Source organism: Schistocerca piceifrons, chromosome 5 (assembly GCF_021461385.2).
Source record: "Schistocerca piceifrons isolate TAMUIC-IGC-003096 chromosome 5, iqSchPice1.1, whole genome shotgun sequence".
NCBI classification, from domain to species: domain Eukaryota; kingdom Metazoa; phylum Arthropoda; class Insecta; order Orthoptera; family Acrididae; genus Schistocerca; species Schistocerca piceifrons.
The window spans coordinates 606,731,762-606,754,269 of NC_060142.1; positions in this window are offsets into that span (position 1 = coordinate 606,731,762).

The following is a 22,508-nucleotide window of genomic DNA, read 5'->3' on the forward strand; positions in this document are numbered from 1 at the left end:
TCCAAAGCTACATATACTGATTGCCTGTGCTTCTGTATTAGAATAACATAAAAACTGCAACGGTATCCTAAGAAATTAACAAAATAATTAAAAATAATCAAAAATATCCGTGACAAATATTTTTACCCAGATTTTATGCTCCTCTTATAACTTAGAAAATAACATCACAGCAATATGCATATTATGGAGAAACACACGTAAAATACACTTGCAGTAAGTGAATTACGTTTGATTTCCGATGTAGTTTTGCACATAACAACAAACCAGAATTCTCTTCAAGCCCGTGTACAGAAACATTGTGTTATGTTTCATGTTATTGTTAGAGCCCATTAATACTGCCTTTAGATTGTAAATAGATCGGAATTTCTCCTGACATTTTTAATTGTATTTAGGTATGAAAAGAATGACAGAAGGAATAGCAAGAAAGATAAACGATGAAAAGGTAAGGAATGTCAAGTTCCCACCATATTCTTAGTTTTGAACAATATCAAGTAAAAACAAATTACGTAACGATAAGATCTAATAAAATTAAAATAATATAAAGCTAGTTTTATTATCTCCACTCCGCATATTTCCTTTAGAGCTCCAGAAAACCAATAAGACCTGACAATGGAAATGAAGCCTGTGGTACCAACCAGGTAACTAAATGTCTCGTTGTCAAAAACAGTCAACCGAATTGTTATATCTTGAAATCACTATTTGGAAATTTCTGTCAGAGTCTCTACCTTTTAAGACATCATAGGAAAGTTTTTGACATATGTATGGATCTGTAACACTCTGGGATCTTTGAACTAGGGCATACGCTCAAGTGTCCCGGGTTAGTATAATTTGTTTATAAATGACAAGAATAAAAGAATTCTCAAACGAGAAATTACAAAATGATGACATACGTAAATGATTAGGTGTGAGAAGCAATTTGCCGAAGACCTTAACAGAAGAAGGGACAGGTTGGAGTAGCATCGGCTACGGCATCCATGAGTGATCAACGTGTCAGTTGAAGGAACAATAGCGATGGAACGTTGCAGGAACGGACAACGACTAAATTATAAATGATTCTGGGTGTAGTAGTTTTAGAGAGACGACAAAATTAGTGCGAGTTAGGTTGGGTTGGGTTGCGTGGTTTTGGGGAAAGGGACCAAACAGCGAGGTCATCGGTCTCATCGGATTTGGGATGAATCGGAAAGGAAACCGGCCGTTCCCTGTGAAGGGAACCAGCATGGAATTTACCTAAAGCGATGTAGGGAAATCGCGGAAAAACCAAATCAGGATGGCCGGACGCAGGATTGAACCGTTGTCCTCCCGAAGACGAGTCCAGACTGCTAGCCACTCAGCCACCTTTCTCGAAGTTAGGGAAACATGGTACACAGCGTATTGACAGTCGGAAGAGTGATGACTTAGAAAACAATGTGCATGAGGAGTGCATTGGAAAGATAAGATGCGTCACAACAGTGAACACTGTGGATTCTTTCGCTCCTAAGAAACTCATTTTTAAGCTTGAGTGTGAGCGTCAAATTGCATTATAGAATTACTTGATCAAGAGGAGTGACTCGCTTCCAAATGCTTGTAGTAGTTACCGTTTAAATCCAATCGTTTCTTCGTCACGCGAAAGGAAGTTAGGGACCATAAATTTATTTGCGGATTTGTCTTCATAGAAATGAACTTACTGGCAATTTTTTCCTGTAGAGCTCTAAATGATTTACGATTAAGCTACGTCTCGTTCCGAACCGTACCAAACAACCTGTCCCATAAACAGCCACTCATTGCTTTTATGCTAGTGAACGATGAGGAGACGTAGTGTTGAGTTTACACTCACTAGAGTCGGCTGAAGTGCTCTTTGGTATGGACTGTTACACTGCTTACTTTTAAAGGATAAGTGGTGTAGAATAATTTTTTGAAAAGGGAAGTTAGTAATTACCAAGCTTGGACATAAAATACAGAGATTTTTGTATCGAAAATCCGCCATATGAAAGATACTATCAATTTATTTCACCAATGACTCATCTGAAGTCAAATATTTGCGAAATACTGGGCACTTGTTACTAACCGGGGCTTCGAAGATAATACGACCGGGGATAGTGCAGTATTGATTCTCACAAAATACTTTAAGCATCGTGATTTTTTAGGAGTGCTAGCAAAGGAGATGGAGACGAGTTTGTGATCGGCATTTAGTAATCTCGCTGGCCATGATTACGTGTCTGCCCTTTTAGTGTGTTTCGGCAGCTGAAATATGATACCTTATAAGAAGGCTGTGAGTACGGCAACACCATCAACTACTTCACTGAAGAGCTCCGTTATCGTCGTATCAGGGAGTCCCAGAACCGGAGATAATATTCGGCGTGTGGCAGACCGCGTTTAACGCTTTTCCTTCCCCTTCACCTCACTGTTAAGGAAATTTCTGCTAAGGTGCTCCTTATCATTTATGGTCTCCCTAATCTTTCTTTCTGTGGTTCTATAACTGACAGCCGTTACCAGGAATCTTTCTCCGCTGATACGGTCTACATGCTTCTGTATTTTCTCGTATTTTCCTTTATTTTATGTTTAGGTTATATAATCCAAAATCTTTATTAATAGCCTCATTTCTATTTCGATAGGCTCTTTTACGTCCTTCTAATCTTAGGATTCTCATTTCTTTAGCCTGTGTTATACTTTCATGGTGTCTTGTTCTTCTCTAGGCTTCACTTCCATGACGAAGAGCTGATGTTGCTATTGCAATATAAAACCTCAGCTATGTCTTCTTCTTTGCCATGCTTTACCTCCATGACGAGGAGCTGGTGTTTCCATTTCATTATAAAACTTCATCTGAGTCTCTTTCCTGGATATATTCTATAAACGTTTAACGATGTTTCAACGTAAGGAAGTGAATTAAAACTTTTGGTGCACATTGTGAATATATTCCATTAGTGATGTTGCATCCTAGATATACACTCCTGAAAATTGAAATAAGAACACCGTGAATTCATTGTCCCAGGAAGGGGAAACTTTATTGACACATTCCTGGGGTCAGATACATCACATGATCACACTGACAGAACCACAGGCACATAGACACAGGCAACAGAGCATGCACAATGTCGGCACTAGTACAGTGTATATCCACCTTTCGCAGCAATGCAGGCTGCTAGTCTCCCATAGAGACGATCGTAGAGGTGCTAGATGTAGTCCTGAGGAACGGCTTGCCATGCCATTTCCACCTGGCGCCTCAGTTGGACCAGCGTTCGTGCTGGACGTGCAGACCGCGTGAGACGACGCTTCATCCAGTCCCAAACATGCTCAATGGGGGACACATCCGGAGATCTTGCTGGCCAGGGTAGTTGACTTACACCTTCTAGAGCACGTTGGGTGGCACGGGATACATGCGGACGTGCATTGTCCTGTTGGAACAGCAAGTTCCCTTGCCGGTCTAGGAATGGTAGAACGATGGGTTCGATGACGGTTTGGATGTACCGTGCACTATTCAGTGTCCCCTCGACGATCACCAGTGGAGTACGGCCAGTGTAGGAGATCGCTCCCCACACCATGATGCCGGGTGTTGGCCCTGTGTGCCTCGGTCGTATGCAGTCCTGATTGTGGCGCTCACCTGCACGGCGCCAAACACGCATACGACCATCATTGGCACCAAGGCAGAAACGACTCTCATCGCTGAAGACGACACGTCTCCATTCGTCCCTCCATTCACGCCTGTCGCGACACCACTGGAGACGGGCTGCACGATGTTGGGGCGTGAGCGGAAGACGGCCTAATGGTGTGCGGGACCGTAGCCCAGCTTCATGGACACGGTTGCGAATGGTCCTCGCCGATACCCCAGGAGCAACAGTGTCCCTAATTTGCTGGGAAGTGGCGGTGCGGTCCCCTACGGCACTGCGTAGGATCCTACGGTCTTGGCGTGCATCCGTGCGTCGCTGCGGTCCGGTCCCAGGTCGACGGGCACGTGCACCTTCCGCCGACCACTGGCGACAACATCGATGTACTGTGGAGACCTCGCGCCCCACGTGTTGAGCAATTCGGCGGTACGTCCACCCGGCCTCCCGCATGCCCACTATACGCCCTCGCTCAAAGTCCGTCAACTGCACATACGGTTCACGTCCACGCTGTCGCGGCATGCTACCAGTGTTAAAGACTGCGATGGAGCTCCGTATGCCACGGCAAACTGGCTGACACTGACGGCGGCGGTGCACAAATGCTGCGCAGCTAGCGCCATTCGACGGCCAACACCGCGGTTCCTGGTGTGTCCGCTGTGCCGTGCGTGTGATCATTGCTTATACAGCCCTCTCGCAGTGTCCGGAGCAAGTATGGTGGGTCTGACGCACCGGTGTCAATGTGTTCTTTTTTCCATTTCCAGGAGTGTATATAGTGTATTACTTACCCAAGAGTTTATTATTCAAGATGTGTTTTAGTTTTTACTTGCTTTCTGCCCTGAAGTGCCCTCACTTTATTTTATTAACCAACAAAATTAGATTGTAACCTGAAGCTATATGTTTCAACGCGCACACTCCAGTCTGAAGGATATCTTCTTTCTCTGTAGTCAGAGTTAGGTCATCTGCATATGGAATTACGTATAGTCCAGTATTATGATCTAAAATAACTCATTTCATATACTATAGTACGTAAAGGGAGTTGGCCATTGAAATTGCTACTCCAAGAAGAAATGCAGATGACAAACGGGTATTCATTGGATAAATATACACTCCTGGAAATGGAAAAAAGAACACATTGACACCGGTGTGTGTGAGACACACCATACTTGCTCCGGACACTGCGAGAGGGCTGTACAAGCAATGATCACACGCACGGCACAGCGGACACACCAGGAACCGCGGTGTTGGCCGTCGAATGGCGCTAGCTGCGCAGCATTTGTGCACCACCGCCGTCAGTGTCAGCCAGTTTGCCGTGGCATACGGAGCTCCATTGCAGTCTTTAACACTGGTAGCATGCCGCGACAGCGTGGACGTGAACCGTATGTGCAGTTGACGGACTTTGAGCGAGGGCGTATAGTGGGCATGCGGGAGGCCGGGCGGACGTACCGCCGAATTGCTCAACACGTGGGGCGTGAGGTCTCCACAGTACATCGATGTTGTCGCCAGTAGTCGGCGGAAGGTGCACGTGCCCGTCGACCTGGGACCGGACCGCAGCGACGCACGGATGCACGCCAAGACCGTAGGATCCTACGCAGTGCCGTAGGGGACCGCACCGCCACTTCCCAGCAAATTAGGGACACTGTTGCTCCTGGGGTATCGGCGAGGACCATTCGCAACCGTGTCCATGAAGCTGGGCTACGGTCCCGCACACCATTAGGCCGTCTTCCGCTCACGCCCCAACATCGTGCAGCCCGCCTCCAGTGGTGTCGCGACAGGCGTGAATGGAGGGACGAATGGAGACGTGTCGTCTTCAGCGATGAGAGTCGCTTCTGCCTAGGTGCCAATGATGGTCGTATGCGTATTTGGCGCCGTGCCGGTGAGCGCCACAATCAGGACTGCATACGACCGAGGCACACAGGGCCAACACCCGGCATCATGGTGTGGGGAGCGATCTCCTACACTGGCCGTACACCACTGGTGATCGTCGAGGGGACACTGAATAGTGCACGGTACATCCAAACCGTCATCGAACCCATCGTTCTACCATTCCTAGACCGGCAAGGGAACTTGCTGTTCCAACAGGACAATGCACGTCCGCATGTATCCCGTGCAACCCAACGTGCTCTAGAAGGTGTAAGTCAACTACCCTTGCCAGCAAGATCTCCGGATGTGTCCCCCATTGAGCATGTTTGGGACTGGATGAAGCGTCGTCTCACGTGGTCTGCACGTCCAGCACGAACGCTGGTCCAACTGAGGCGCCAGGTGGAAATGGCATGGCAAGCCGTTCCACAGGACTACATCCAGCATCTCTACGATCGCCTCCATGGTAGAATAGCAGCCTGCATTGCTGCGAAAGGTGGATATACACTGTACTAGTGCCGACATTGTGCATGCTCTGTTGCCTGTGTCTATGTGCCTGTGGTTCTGTCAGTGTGATCATGTGATGTATCTGACCCCAGGAATGTGTCAATAAAGTTTCCCCTTCCTGGGACAATGAATTCACGGTGTTCTTATTTCAATTTCCAGGAGTGTATTATACTAGAAATGACATGTGATTACATTTTCACGCAATTTGGGTGCATGGATCCTGAGAAATCAATACCCGGAACCACCACCTCTGGCCGTAGTAACGGCCTTGATACGTCTGGACATTGAATCAAACAGAGCTTGGATGCCGTGTACAGGTGTAACTGCCCATGCAGCTCCAACACGATACCACAGTTCATCAAGAGTAGTGACTGGCGTGTTGTGACGAGCCAGTTGCTCGGACACCATCGACCAGACGTTTTCTACTGGTGAGAGGTTTGGAGAATATGGTGGCCAGGGCAGCAGTCGAACATTTTCTGTATCCAGAAAGGCCCGTACAGGACCTGCAACATGCGGTCATGCATGCTTCTGCTGAAATGTAGGGTTCCGCAGGATTCGAATGAAGGGTAGAGCCACGGGTCGTAATACATCTGAAATGTAACGTGACCGAGATGTGTGACCAATGGCACCCCATACCATCACGCCGGGTGATACGCCAGTATGGTGATGACGAATACACGCTTCCAATGTGCGTTCACCGCGATGTAGCCAAACACGAATGCGACCATCATGATTCTGTTAACAGAACCTGGATTTATCCGAAAAAATTACGTTTTGTGATTCGTGCCCCCAGGTTCGTCGTTGAGTACACCATCGCAGGCGCTCCTATCTCTGATGCAGCGTCAAGGGTAATCGCAGCCATGGTCTCCGAGCTGATAGATCATGCTGCTGCAAACGTCGTCGAACTGTTCGTGCAGATGGTTGTCGTCGTCCAAACGTCCCCATCTGTTGACTCAGGTATCGAGACGTGCCTGCACGATCCGTTACAGCCATGCTGATAAGATGCCTGTCATCTCGACTGCTAGTGATACGAGGCCGTTGGGATCCAGCACGGCGTCCGTATTACCCTCCTGAACCCACCGATTCCATATTCTGCTAACAGTCATTGGATCTCGAGCAACGCGAGCAGCAATGCCGCGATACGATAAACCGCAATTGTGATAGGCTACAATCCGACCTTTATCAAAGTCGGAAACGTGATGGTACGCATTTCTCCTCCTTACACGAAGCATCACAGCAACCGTTCACCAGTCAACTGCTGTTTTTGTATGAGAAATCGGTTGGAAATTTTCCTCACGTCAGCACGTTGTAGGTGTCGCCACCGGCGTCAACCTTGTGTGAGTGCTCTGAAAAACTAATCATTTGCATATCACAGCATCTCCTTCGTGTCGGTTAAATTTCGTGTCTGTAGCACGTCATCTTCGTGGTGTAGCAACTTTAATGGCCAGTAGTATATATATATATATATATATATATATATATATATATATATATATATATATATATATATATTCAGTATTAATACGACCTGAACCAGTGGCTCACTTTTTTTTTTTTTTTTTTGCTGTCATAACTAGAGCTTCTGTCATGTCATACTAGTATCGTCCAGGCTTTTAGTGTCATTTGGTTCAGGTTATGTTTCAATTAGGCTGTTATTATATTATAAATGCTTTATAATAAGCAATCCGTTCGTTCTCCCTAGATTACTGGCAAACATGGCATCATTTTCTTGTCTGTTGAGTGATTTCATCGTCTTATAAGCAATAGTTTCTCTACCAAGTAAATTATGTTCTGTATTGCTAATAAAGCCACGCATTTCACATTGCTATTTTTCTAGTTATATTGAATATAATTTTTAATTTGTGGGCCTATTTATGTCGTTCTCGAACGTTTTCTGTTAACATCTATTGCGGACAAATCCTTATACCTCTATGATTGCTGCATTTTCTTTTCTTCCCTAGAACCAGTTAGTTATCTTCCATGTAGCTGTGTTTAAGTTTTTCCATTCATCTAAATACTCTTCAATCGTTTCTTCAATCGTATCCACATGGGATAGATTGATTTACGCCCAATCATGGAGGTCCCATTTTGGAAGAGATTCCTTATGCAGCTATCTTCTAAACGGTACACCATAAATAATATCTCTTCCTTTTGATCCTAAACTAGTTTCTTCTGTTTTTTTCCATTTTCATATGTATCAATTATTGACACCGATAACAAGTGGACTGTTCCTTTATCCACCCTTCAATAAACTGTTATATCTCTAACCTGTCCATGAATCCCCTCATTTATTATTATATATTCTAAAATAGATGTATACCCCCTTGTTGACCCAATAAATATCTTTTTCCCCTAGAGAAACGTTTAGTAAATTTTTAATGATTAAACGTGGTAAAATCAATTAGGATATGGCCGTTTTCATTACATACATTTTCTCTAAATGTGTGTACAATTCTTGTAATTGCTATATTTCCTAATCTAGCACTTTAATCGTATATAGTTAAATCTGAATTTCATTGTATCTCTTTATAGTTGCTTGTCTGTAAAAGGCCTTGGATAATTTTTTCTTTCTTTTGGCCCATCAATCATTACTGTTCTTAGGATTCCTATTGGACCTTGCTAATACAATGCATCTGTTCACATGTTCATTATGCAGTAGCTTATCTTCTCATTTCCTATGAATGTAGATGAAAGCGTTACTGCCATTTGGTTCCTAATTTACTCTCCTGTAGATTATAACAATCATCTACATATTTAGTTCCACACGAATACTTCTTTCGGCCGCAAAATCTATTTCCTATTTTTTCTTCTTTTTTTTGAAATGTGTAGCTAAACCAATTTCCTTATGAGGAATTGATCTAATGTAGCAGAGAATTTTTCCAGTTTTCAGTAAACCAATATCTCTTGTTCCTACGTCTTGTCCATGTTATATCCCAGTATTCCGTCCTCATTCCGAGGCTAGATTGAGTGCTGGAAAGTACGTTTGCTGAGACCCTAAATGGGGTACTGGCAGATCACAGATAAGGCTCGTGATGGGATTACCGTCTCTCAGCTTTACAAGCCACGGCTCAGAAGTCACATGAGGTACAGCATTTCCTCTGTACTCGATGTCCTGGTTATACCGCCAATACTCGGTCACCAGAGCCTCTGCGGCAGTGCGGTTCCGTTCGTCCTTTACCTGCACGTAGTTGTGAACTCGTCGCAGCAGATCGCCCTTAGGAAAGCCGAGTAGAAATCTACCGCACTGCAACTCGCAGAAGGCTGCATATAACCTAACTATTCCAAGAATCGGGATAAGGTAGAATGAAAGGTAGAGATACTAGCAACGCTGTTGTATATTCTTAACACTGATGTTGTACACTGCCAAGGCCATGCTCAACTTAACACAGTCATGCACAACCCTTTCATTCACGATAGCAAGTTTATGGTAACGTATTTCCAGAAATCTGAAGAGCAACAAATCACGCCCTGTACTTAAATAAAAATGCTCGTCATATTATTAAGTTTATCGGTGTCTAATTCATTCAGGTTTTTCGTGACCGATCTAATCAATATGCCAAGCGGAATTACTGTATTTCCTCGTACACAAAATTACGTAAAAATCGGTACTTCCTAAAAGACACACCGGAGTAAATATGCCTTCACTCTACATTTTTAAAACGTGTAGTACAACTAAAACCGGCAAATTATAACTTCCTTCGGAGCTCATATTATACACGAACGTACCGCTGAAAGGCTGGGCTATGACTGCTTAGAATGCTGTAAGCAACCGCTGTCCAAAAGAGAAAAGACGCGCGAAGAATACTCAGTTCAGACTGGTCAGTTTTCTTTAAGACCAATAGAAAGAAAATAATTCACCACGTTAGTCCGAGCTTTTCATGATTACCCAATCAAAAAGTATCACACTTTCGAACTTTACTTTTTACCGAAGTAAATATTTAACATTCTGATATTTTGTTTATACTTTACTTTATTAACCATTTTCATTTTCACTCTCATTAGCTTTCCTTTTACCTTAAACGCACTTAAGATATTGTATTAAGGTATAAAAATCCCCGTCGACTGCATTCACAGTGTCTTAAAAAATTCTCACGTTAGTTCCTGCAGCGTTTGTCATAGATCAATCATTTACATATTTACTTTAGACCACATTCATGCATCATTCACACTACTAAAAAATTATACAAAATTGTACAAACGTAACGAAACAACGAGGCCTTCAAGAAATAAAAGAGCAATTCTCAAAAACATTCTCTTGACCTATTTCTTGAATGCCTCTGTGCACTACTGTCCTCTAGGAGAAGAAAACTAGAACTCGACTGAACCCGCTGCAGACCATCTCTCACTGTGCACGCAAGAGTCATGCTCCCGATACACAGGCTCTAGGCAGGAGTGATATAAGGCGCTACTTCTCACTTCGTCTGCTTGGACAGGAACTCCACAGGCAGGTGAGGTTGACAGTTGACTGGCAGAGGCCTCGTATTTGAGTTATGATCCCTTTACTACCCTGCACTTTTCCTCTAGCGCTTTTCTTTTTACTTTTTATATCGTCGCGACCTTCCTCGTCTGTGAAGAGATCGTATAGATATGTTTTTATGAGAATATTTGTCATTTCTTGCTCAAAGTTATTCACAGTTTCTTTATCAGTTTTCTTTTGCTGAAAAATGTTGGTAATATATCTGTGCGCTTGAAACAGCATCACAGCCTCAGTGGTAAGATGTTCTCCATTTTCCCATTTAAGTTCGTCCACTGAAAATTGCTGGCTGCGCTTGTGTTTTCGCATAACGTTGTTCAAAGAAATGGTTCAAATGGCTCTGGGCACTATGGGACTTAACTTCTGAGGTCATCAGTCCCCTAGAACTTAGAACTACTTAAACCTAACTAACCTAGGGACATCACGCACATACATGCCCGAGGCTGGATTCGAACCTGTGACCGTAGCAGTCGTGTGGTTCCAGACTGTAGCGCCTCGAACCACTCGGCCACTCCGGCCGGCCATAACGTTGTGAACGCATGCTTCTTCCCCGTAATATCTATTTACTTCTATTGACTTCTAATAATCGTATCTTCAGGTTCAGCTACTTCTACTGTAAGATAAGACTCTGCCCTAAGGCGTTTTAATAGTGATAAAAATTCGGATGAGCGATTAAGATCGGCATCCTTTAAGAATTTGGCGATAGAATTTCAAGGCAGACATGCACCAAACCGCACTCTCCACTTTATGGGTTTTCGTAGTCGTCCTCAGTGTTGCTTTCGATCTAATGACCCACCGGTCTATGTTGCTGTGGACGTTTGTGCGTTTGTAGAGATACTGATTACACGTTTGCAGAAGTTCGAACTGAAATGCGGTGTTCTGCAGTTTTTGGGTATTTAGTCCCCACACCCGGTTCGTCTCTGTTTCACCAGTTGTGGGAGTCTTGTTCGGGACTTGCAGTCACAGACATCAACGAAAGCCAGAGGTTTTACTTCATTGCTCACGATAACAGTGGCTCAACTTCTTGTCATACAGATTCGGCTCGGATATTTGACACTGTAATGAGTGAACTATGTGTTGATGGGATGAAGGCGTTTCCAAGTATGTAATAAACGGAGGTCATAAATTAACGACTTCAGCCCTTGACTCTGCTAGGCCTCGGAATGTGGTCCACATCGTTTGTGACAGAAATAAAGTCGCCCATCTGTACTGTGACACTGTTGTGTCCTTTGTAAGTTAACAAGCATTTCGCTCTCATTTAAGTATGTGGCCGAAAGAGTTAGCCTTCAGGAATTGAGAAACGAAACCTGTCGTTTAGGACTGTGTGCCACAAAGAGGGCAGCGTCGCTACAAGATGAGGAAATTCACTGGCGTCTACACTGCTGAATGTGGCCTAAGTGCTGTAGTGTGCGAGTGAGACAAACGAGAACCTACATCGTAGTGAATCCGCGTAGAATCTGTTTGTGGCCAGGGAGACGTAGCAACGTAAAATACGGAAGACCTAAGGTCGGCCATAAAGGAAAACATTAATTCTGTAGTAATTCAGGGAATGAAGCCACAAAAATTTTAATCCACTATCATTCACAAATTTTCATGGTGGTCCCAAGGTAACTTGAATATTGATCATATCTATAATAGTGTAGAATTTACTATTAAAGTGAATTTACAAGTCCTGTAACGAAGGCCTATATGCTCAAATCTGAACGCCTTGGTCTATCTTACCGACCAACATTTCATATAGAAGAACATCACTAAAATGACAAATGTTGTAAATATCAACTCTGTAAGTTTATTTGTTTAAAATATATAGTACATTTAAATAATCAGTATTTTCAATTAAGCATCAGATCATCATTTCTTCCACACAAAACACAATGAACGGTGACAGAATGACACCTTATTGAATAGTTAGGTAATAGAATATTTGTTGTAAAGTTTAGTGCATAATAGTTAGTTTTGTTCTTTATTTATTTATCAGAAAGCACATTAGTGCTAGGCCATTAGCCGTGATATTCAAAGCTAAGAAGGAAATTGTATTGGTTTTATGTAAAGCAATTTAAAGTGTATTATGCAGTGGATATTATTGTTACTTTATTTAGAACGTGAAAGTGGTCAAGCTTTGATTATTTAAATATCTTAAAATGTAAAATAATCTAGAATAAGCGGCAGCCGCCGGTCGGAATGGCCGAGCGGTTCGAGGTGCTACAGTCTGGAACCGCGCGACCGCTACGGTCGCAGGTTCGAATCCTACCTCGGACATGAATGTGTGTGATGTCCTTAGGTTAGTTAGGTTTAAGTAGTTCTAAGTTCTAGGGGACTGATTACCTCAGAGGTTAAGTCCCGTAGTGCTCAGAGCCATTTGAACCAATAAGCTGTAGGCAATCAGACGGACGGCTTCAGGAAAGGAAACTGCCCTAGTCAGCTGAGCAACGATGTTCGGCGCGCTTGAAACGCGGCCGGTCAAGGGCAGATGGGCAATGGTGGTGGAGACACGAAAGTGGACGGTCCGCCTTTAGGTAGCTAGGAAGTGAAACGACTTAGAAAATAATGCGTTATGTAGTATCGCGGGACTTAGTCTCAGAGCGGCAACAGCCGCGCGCCCGCTGTGAACTATAACTTTTCGCGTAGTTAACGAGGTGGAGTATTATACCTGTAATTCGCGATGGGATTATGAATGATCGAACTGTGCAAATGGATATGCGCCCGTTTGTAATAGTAATTCGAAATACGACCACTTTGGGTACTAGTTTGCTTTCTGAATAAGCATATTCTAACCAAATCGAAACTGCGTGTCCTACATCGTTTATGGGCCGTTATTTAAGCTCCCGATATTGTTATTACTGTTGTTACAAATTATATTAACGCTGTAAGTTTCATACGATTTCGCAAACTTGTCATCAGCCAAACAATTTATCCTCTGAAGCACAGGTGTCTAATTTAGGGCGTGTAATGCGACACATGCGGTTCAACTCCCAGACGAGTATTTTGAGCCAAGATATTTCGACGAAGAGGAACGGCATGTGAGCTCGAACATCTCTGGAGTGTTAACTCGCACCTTGTAGTAGTGGGCAAACATCGTAGTAAAACACTGCGCTCGTTTCTGTTGTCTGTTCCTGATGGAGCATGTACAAATAACATATCTTCTACGGTACAGGCTACTCCACAGGCTACTCCACATCCGTTCGGCAATCTGGAAGCAGTTTTGAAATCTGACGTATGGTTGACTAAAAGTGACTGGCGAAGTCGCCTCCACGAAACAATATGTCGGCGGGCACCCACGTTAACACTGCGGGGCAGCAAGAGTGGGCAGACGGAATAAGGATTAAGGGTGAAGCAGAGACAGTGTTTCTGAGATACGGTGTAGTAGAAAGGAGAATAACGGCTTGATTAACATAACAAATGGATTCGAGATGGAATGGAGAAAACGAAAAGGGTTCTCCCATCCAAAAATAATGAGCACGCAGGATGGACGAATCAACAATGATATCAGAAGTGCATTGACAAACAAGATATTTCACCAAAGTACTGTACTGATATCAGCGATTGGTGTGCTAGTGAGAACCAAATTTCAGAGACCACTGTACTGTATGGCAGGGAAACATGAACATTTGAAATCCGGAGAGAATGTAAAAGGAACCATTTTAAATGCCATGCAATCAAAGGCTGTTAGAAATCAAGTGGGCGAGTAAGCAATGAAAAGAAGTTATAAAATGATTATATATGGAAAGCTGTCTATGGAACATGCTTCGTAGCAGAACAGAAATGATAGTAAAGCATACGATGCGACATTCACGACGCAGTAATAGATGGATAAGTGTTCCTGGTCAACATGGATTAGAAGATGAAAAGGTGATAGTAGAGAATGTCAGGTGCAGTAGTTACTATGAAATAAAATGCATACGCAAGGTCCTTAAAAATAGAGACAGAATCACTGAAGTCTAAATGTGATGGCTTACAAATAACTAATGGTAAAATACCTGTGAGACTCCAGTTCTTAGCAACATCAAAAGGGTAGCTCAAGAGAAGCGTAAGATTGCAAATAATTCCATGAAATCTACGGGCAAATTCCTCAGTTCATACTTGTTGTGAAAGGATGTAACCTGCTTCCTGCACCCTAATCAGCTCTGTGGGAATTCTTCTTCGATGGTAGGTGTACTCTGTTTTTCATAATAACTATCAGTTTTCCACATTTTTGTCACTAGTTCAATTCTTCTGCGTATCGGACAATGTTATACATTTAGAAGTGCTAAATAAGAAAGTTGACTCAGAGTGTGGTTCAAACTTATCATTGTATTAATAAAACTGAATAATTAAACTGGTATAGAATATGACACACAAAAACTGCTGCATGGCCGACTAATGTCATATAAACGTGATCACCATGGAGCTTTGCGTAGCAGGCCATTATTACAGACATGATTTTGTTGAAATTACAATTATAACTGTAAAAATTCGCAGAAATTCAGTTTAATACTGTTATATCTTCTTCGCATGTTGTGTGGTCCATTAGGGGATACAGGAACGAGGACGAGATGTTTGTTACTGTAGATACGGCGTCAGCTGCTAACACTAGGTATGAATATCGAAATATATACAGATACAAAAATTTATAAGTTTGCCACTCTTCAGTGTAATGCCTAATGAGAAGATGTGTGGCCCTGGCAACTAGGAAAGTCGGTAAATGGTATTCAGCTTTCAATGAAACAAATTGAGCTGAGTGCATGAATGTTCGACCTCTGGAGAGTGGACTTTTTCATCTATCTCTTTGCAGTGGCATAATCGTTCGTGGTAGCGCCATGGTGGCTGCTGTAAGAAACGCGGGGCAATAACTAGCGGTGTATGTATTTGATAGTTTGGCCGACAGGATAGTGGTAGATACTGCAAACACAAGAAGTATCGTGTCGTTAAATACTTATTCTGATAACAACGTTACAAAACGCAGCCAAGGTATTATGTGAAATATAACTGAATGTATTGGAATATTTTAATTAATATTAAGATTATTACGAAATTACAGCGAACTGCAGTGTGCTGATATAAATTTCAGGTCGTTATATAAAATAACTTTCATTGAATCAGTGACTTTTGCTGTAGATGTCTGTTAAGCTTCAATACCAAAAGTGTTTACGTGTTGGAAATAGTGGGAATTTTTAATGTTAAAATAATTATATAATTGTACTGACTGTATGATTGAAAACTATTTAAATATGGATTGTGAAATAACTTAAATTATAAACAGCGCCTACTATATGTGTAAAGATAGTTTTCCACAAGGCTACATTGGTATCATAATCTACAGTTGAGTTGGTATCTTACGGTTCTGTATGTGTCATACTACTTAGTCATGTTGAAAGCTGTAAGTCCCTAGTGTGGACATCTAAATCTGAACAGTTTTGATATAAATTTTAATTTTCTTCCAGACAGGGATCAACATAAGCGACAAATGGGCAATCTGCCGGCTTTTCCAATCACCTTTACAACGATGACAGGTCACCAACCTCCTCCTGCCACTGCGTCGTTCAAGTGTAAGTCAACATGCTCACAAGTAAACACGCAGAGAGGACGCTCCACGTCCATGAGTCACTTGTCGACGGTGAGGCTCCGTTGATTGCATTCTCTTCCTGAATGACTCTTTGATTAAAAGACTAATCATTCACCAGGGCGGCCGCTATCTCAGCAGGGGTCGTAATTAAATACAGAGGTCGTCCTCCCACCCCCGAAGGGATGCCACTATCTTCTGCTTCACCGTTTCGTCCTCTCAGCGACTGCTTCTAGTAAAGTCGATGGACTGAGAATTTTTTCTCTCAAGTAGTTCTCCTGCGTCTTTCAGCATCATTATAACTGACTGAGCACTTTTTCGCACAATTAGCCACTGAAAATAGTAACCACCCTTTCAACATGAGTTTTTTTTGTAAACTTTCCCACGTATTTAGACTACAGACTACATTTATTAATATTAATATATATATCTCTCTCTCTCGTTCCCAGTGCCCCCCCCCTCTTATATATATATATATATATATATATATATATATATATATATCTGTGTGTATCTGTCGGCTTCGGCCTTTCTTGTAAAAAGTATCAGCTGTATTAAGAAACAGTTAGGACAACTTCCACTTTGTTGCGCAGACGAAGGTTCCGGCACTGTGATCCATAAATAAACTGAAAGTCAACCTTCAGCTCCTAGTAAGTGCTAGCCTTGTATGTCTTCTCAGTCATGATGGCGGTCGGAAAACCACGTCTCCAAGGTATTAGTAATCAGAGCACCTGAGTAATAACGTAAGTTAGATGGAGTCATACTCATTCAGAGACTCGAAACATACTACAAATTGACCGTGGCGAGAACGTAACGAAACCTATGCTCTTTTCATTTTAGTTGAGGAAGATAACTGGGCATAGTACCTGAAATTTTAATAACATGACATTTTGGCCCACTCACTGACCAATATACTCCCACTCACTATATCAGGCGTGTATTAACCGGCCGGCATTTCATTTTACGTTAGTTACAACGAACCGCAACTACTTTGCCATCCTTTACCTCAAGATATTCCTAGCCAGTCTCCTAGTTCAATCCTGTCTCTTCATCTGTGTATACGCTGCCGATTATCCTCCGGATACGTCCTTCAGTATGTTGACGACACCGCTACTTTAAGGCTCCACAACAATCTCCAGCTCACCATATCTGCTCCCAACCACAGTTATATCGGATTCAGTAGTGTAAGTATGGTAAATGAAAATAATTGACAAAATCGTGTGGACTCGCATTTGGGAGGACGACGGTTCAATCCCGTCTCCAGCCATCCTGATTTAGGTTTTCCGTGATTTCCCCAAATCGTTTCAGGCAAATGTCGGGATGGTTCCTTTGAAAGGGCACGGCCGATTTCCTTCCCAATCCTTCCATAACCCGAGCTTTCGCTCGCTCTCTAATGACCTCGTTGTCGACGGGACGTTAAACACTAACCACCACCACCACCAGAAAATCGTGAAGATATACGACGAAACTGCCATCCCAATACTCTCATTTTATGCAGTCTACTCCCTTTAGATGTGGCTTTCTTGGCGAAAATTAAACGTATGGTGACCATACTGGAAGAAACTATGCCTTATAATAATCCCAGTAATGTTCCACATAATTAATTGAAAACTTAATTTTGCTGCAATGAAATAGTTCAAAGTTAATTGAGCAATTAATAGTTCTAGTTTATAAAATAATAGAAATGTAAAATATATATTGTTGATCAAAATCTGCAAGAAAACAGTGCAAAAATACTTTTTTCGTGATAGTTGTGAAGCAATGGATGGTTTAGCGTTGGCGTTTTGAAGGTTATAATACCGATTGAACATATGAAGACGTATGTTCACTAATATATTATTTTAATTTCACTAATTAAATCTTAAGTATTTCAGTTCAATAAAATTAATAAGTAGTAACATATACGAAAGCCTGCTTTTTATGCTCTCCAGGTGTCGAACTTGAGAATCATTCCGTAGAGATGAGTCATGACATAATACATTTCGTGATACTTTTTCTTCACTTCATTCTTGGAAATACGAACGTCACAGTCGATATAAACGCAAGCAATCAAATCATACATGACATGCAGAATGCATTCACGATATGTACATAGAAATTTGTAGCGCAGAGCAATTCGCTACCGGTTTTTTATTTATCATCCCGTTATGTAGGATGACGCATATAATATACATATTTTTTACAATAGCGTCTATGCTCATGGCCCACCTGTATAGCAGTTAGACTTAAATGTGTCCGATTAACTCAGATGACAACTCGAGCGGGAACACAATAAGAAAGAGAAAAATGAACATGAAGAAGGAGATTAGTTCTGTAATTTCGAAGATATGCACTAACTGTCTCTTATCTTTGAAAATAAGCCTCTAGGCACAGAAGAACTTCATTTAATTTGTGGATTTGACGTCAGAATATACACACTTTTGTAGAAACACTTAGATCGCCTCCCCAAGCAGCACCTGATACAAAACTTACCTTATTGGCTGCAAGATCCATCCAAAGTACGGGATTACGCAATGATAAGGACAAAGGATGCTCTCTGTGATGTGAGACGTTACACGACAGGTAGCGAGAGCCTCACTAATGTGGATGTGATGTGGTTACTTGCTGCATCGCACTACCATGTAATGACGGTATGACAAGTGTGATGAACTTATGACCATACACAAAATGTCAAATGAATAAACGAAGGAACGTTAAATGTAAGGAAGTATGTGAATTCCGAGAGGTATAATTAATTCTGAGCAAGTGGGCAGAATACTACATAGCCTTATACTATCATACACACACGTGGTAAGCAAACCAGATATACACATCACAGAAGAAAAGTCTATAGAGTATACAAAATATTTCATAAATTAAATCGAATGGAAGGATGATTGACTGAACTGCTGTTCAGATTGAGTGACTGAACTCCGAGCCTATAACAAAGGTCAAAATTCCAGACCTCTTAAGGAAATGAAACAGAAAATTCATGCCGAGCATGCAGCTGCTGGTCGCAAGCATAGCTAACTTCGCTACTTCAATCACCGAAATTCTGACCATGTAGTATAGTTTACTCATGTACACCTAAGGAAATTACTTTCCTTCCAGTAAGGAATGCCTACACGTATCGACAATAACATGAAATGCCTCGCAAAGTAGCGGCTTGCGACAGCTCATTCAACACCAGTCAACTCCACGACGTCAAGAACAAAGAAAGAAGGTAGATTTGAAACGCTCTGATATCGTGTGGTTGCATATCGGCTAAACTCTCGTTGCTCAAAGCACCCGGTGGCCGTGCTTCTGCCAAAACTGAGAGGACACAATTCAAAGATAGTGACTGTCTGTTGTAAATGGTAGTAAAGAATTGTGTTCGCATAACTAATGCACTGACTACTTCGCAAATTAAGTGATAGCGTCATTGAAGACTGAAAGTTTGTCTTTAACAGGCAATTTTTATCCTGCTTCATTGGTGAAACTTATTTGCCGTAAAACAGCAAAGCAAACTAAAAACTGATCGGAATACCACGTACAACAAACCATTATTTCATACTTTGTGAGATATAAGTCAATATGATAACATTAACATCTGAGTAGCTGATGGTATAATCAGGGCTGAAGCTGTAGCTCTGACGTAAAGATATATTGATGTGTTAGTATCTAGATAAGTTCAACGAAGCTGAAAAGCAAATTACACAGTAATAATTTCAAAGAGGCACAAAGACCTCACGTAAATTTCAGATGAAGATAAACGAGTACCTTAATAATTAAGGCACAACATTATTTTGAACGATTAAATCCTACCCAACAAGCCCATCACACCAAAAATATCTAACGTCTACTTAATCTACCACTACCTCAGAGCATCCCCATTTTCCGCATAAGCTTTCTCCATCCCTTTGCCACCTCCAAGTGCCTCTTACGGTTCCCTCATGGACAAACAGTGTTGTACTTTCACATCATCATATATCACTGGAAATTAGTGAACACTTCTGGATGAAGAGCTGCCGTTGTCCGCTGCCAGAAACAAACCATAAAGAAAAGCAACTACATGAATCCATTTTCAGCTTAGGAATTTTCAGTAAACTGTACTGTTCTAGGTCTCTCTTACGTTGTCAACACATGAGGACCAAGAAATATTTGATTCGGTTATTGTTATCTTCAGACAGTAGATAAAACGCATAGTTGCTGCAATTAAGAGTTATCTACGTATTTCAACAGAAACGCATCACGTCCTTTATTATCCTGTTACTTTAAAATAATCAAGGTTGTTCCGTGCGCTGGCAGTTATTTAAGATAGGTACACGAAAGTTCACCATAATGAAGTTAAATGATTTTATGGAATTGATGGCTTGAGTCCCTGTCTGGGAATTTCTGCCTCCGAGTTGTAAGTCTTCTTAGTAGTCGCTACATTGGGCGACATATGTGTCGATGATGATGAAATCGTAATGACGACAACACAACAGCCCTTTTCCGTGTGGAGAAAAGTCTGACCCGCCCGGGAATCGAACCTAGGCTTACTGCATGACTGTCAGACGCACTGACCACGCAGCCAAGTCTACTCTCGAATATAAAAATTTTGGATGTCATGCAATACCGTTCGTACAATACACTGGCATGACTAATTATTCAGTTTTAACAGGAGATACTGCAACTGAAATGAAAAAGACTTAAATATATATGGCGTTGCTCTGCAACTGAAATGAAAAAGACTTCAATATCTATGGCGTTGCTGAGCATAGAGCCTATTCCACTTATCTTGTGATGCTACACACTCCAGGAAAGAGAAACTGGTAACGCCACATTTAGATTATAGCTAATCAGCCTTTGAGGCTATAAACTGTATCTCATTTGTGATTTTATGTGACTGATAAGAGTTGGCGAAAGATACCGAATAGACAGCGATGTAGCCAGGATAAAGGATTATTATCGATAAATTTTGTGTCTCGTAGTTGCTAATAATTCAAGAGTGGGTAGTTTTTGCCAACATGGTGTATCTAGTTTCAACTTCACTAGAGACATGTTTACACCGATGTCACTGTTTCAAGTAGGCGGTTCTAACCAGCCGCACTTTACTTAGTAGAAAATCCAAAACTATGCAAAAGAACACTGTTGGATGACCACGAAAATGAGTCTTCCATAATGTTGGTCATTTTCTACGAAACTGGAAGTGTTAAGAACCCCACAAAATATGCTCGCATTCATTCGCACTCCTGTTCAGAGAAGCTTGTGCCCAATCGGATCCGAGTTCTTCTGCAGCCTGGACGCGTTTTTCTGGCTAGTCCAGTCCGTCCTCACTACATGGTCCTAATGGTCCTACCGCTTACGTGAAACGTGGAGGAAGTTAACTAAGTGATAAAAGCACCAGGAGGTTTCCGCAATAGTATCGGTAACTCTTAAATTCAGTTCATGGTCTTGTTGCCTGCTGGCCATCTGAAATTGCCATGTCCACTTATAACGACAATAGCAGCCTGATCTCCGATGTGTCCATGCAGCCGCAGAGATAAACAGCTTCTTTCTGTTACTGTATATCGCATCTCTCACGGGAGCACCATTTCTGTTTATATATGTCTTCCTTTTGTAAGTGTCTTTTAATCATGTGTAAAGCTTTTTTTTACTGGACAGGTATTGTTTTCCGTCTCAGTAAGCACTATCTAGTATTCGGGCACATTCGAGAGCTCCTTTTTATCTTTGATGAATTCCAATGTTTTTATCATTCAGGTTTTTCTCTTTCTAAATAACCTGTAGTCTTCTATCATTTAAGTAAAGTTGTGCTACCCTCCCTCAATCCACAACTTATCACCACGCTGTATCTACTGTTTTGTAATCGAGTAGCTTAGATGGAATTACACCGCTCGAAATAGATGAAAATCTGGTGCTTTAAGCAGGACTAAGGTGGGAAGCAGAGTAGTGGGTGCTCGTTTCAATGCCACGCATTTGAGAACGTGGTTTCACTTTTTCACTAATTGTGTTTAAGATCCTCTTTATTTGCAGTCTATTTCAAAGCATTTTACAGCTTCGTCTTCAAGCACTTAGGTCCATTTATGAAAATGGTGGACGCCTGCATTTATATCCTGTCTCTGTACCACATGTTACTGTAATCTAATATACACTGTCATTCCATGATGACGTTACAAACGTTCAGAAATTATGGGTAAGGTACTGAGTAAAAAGTTAAAAGAAGAATCGTTTGATATCTCTGTCAGTAGAACGCATGTACCACTTCCGTTGTAGCTAAGATTCCGAACCGGTAGTAAGGACCAAAACAACAAGATAATGGCCGGTAAATACCGACTCTAAACTTTATAACTGAAGAGATAACAGCACGTCCTCATTAAAAATATGTGTTTCACAGTAGGTAAGATGAACAAGTGCTCATAGCTCTTATGGAATACATTTTAGATCCAGTATTAACGGGACATTTTTGTCTCGTTTTCGCAAATCGAAGATGAATAAAAAGTGTTCATGGTTCTTAAGGCGCGCAATTTAGAGAAAATGTTTACTGGATATATTTCCTTGTTTTGCTCCATACTAAAGCCTCTGAAAGTTCCTTACCATTTTTGTAACACCAACA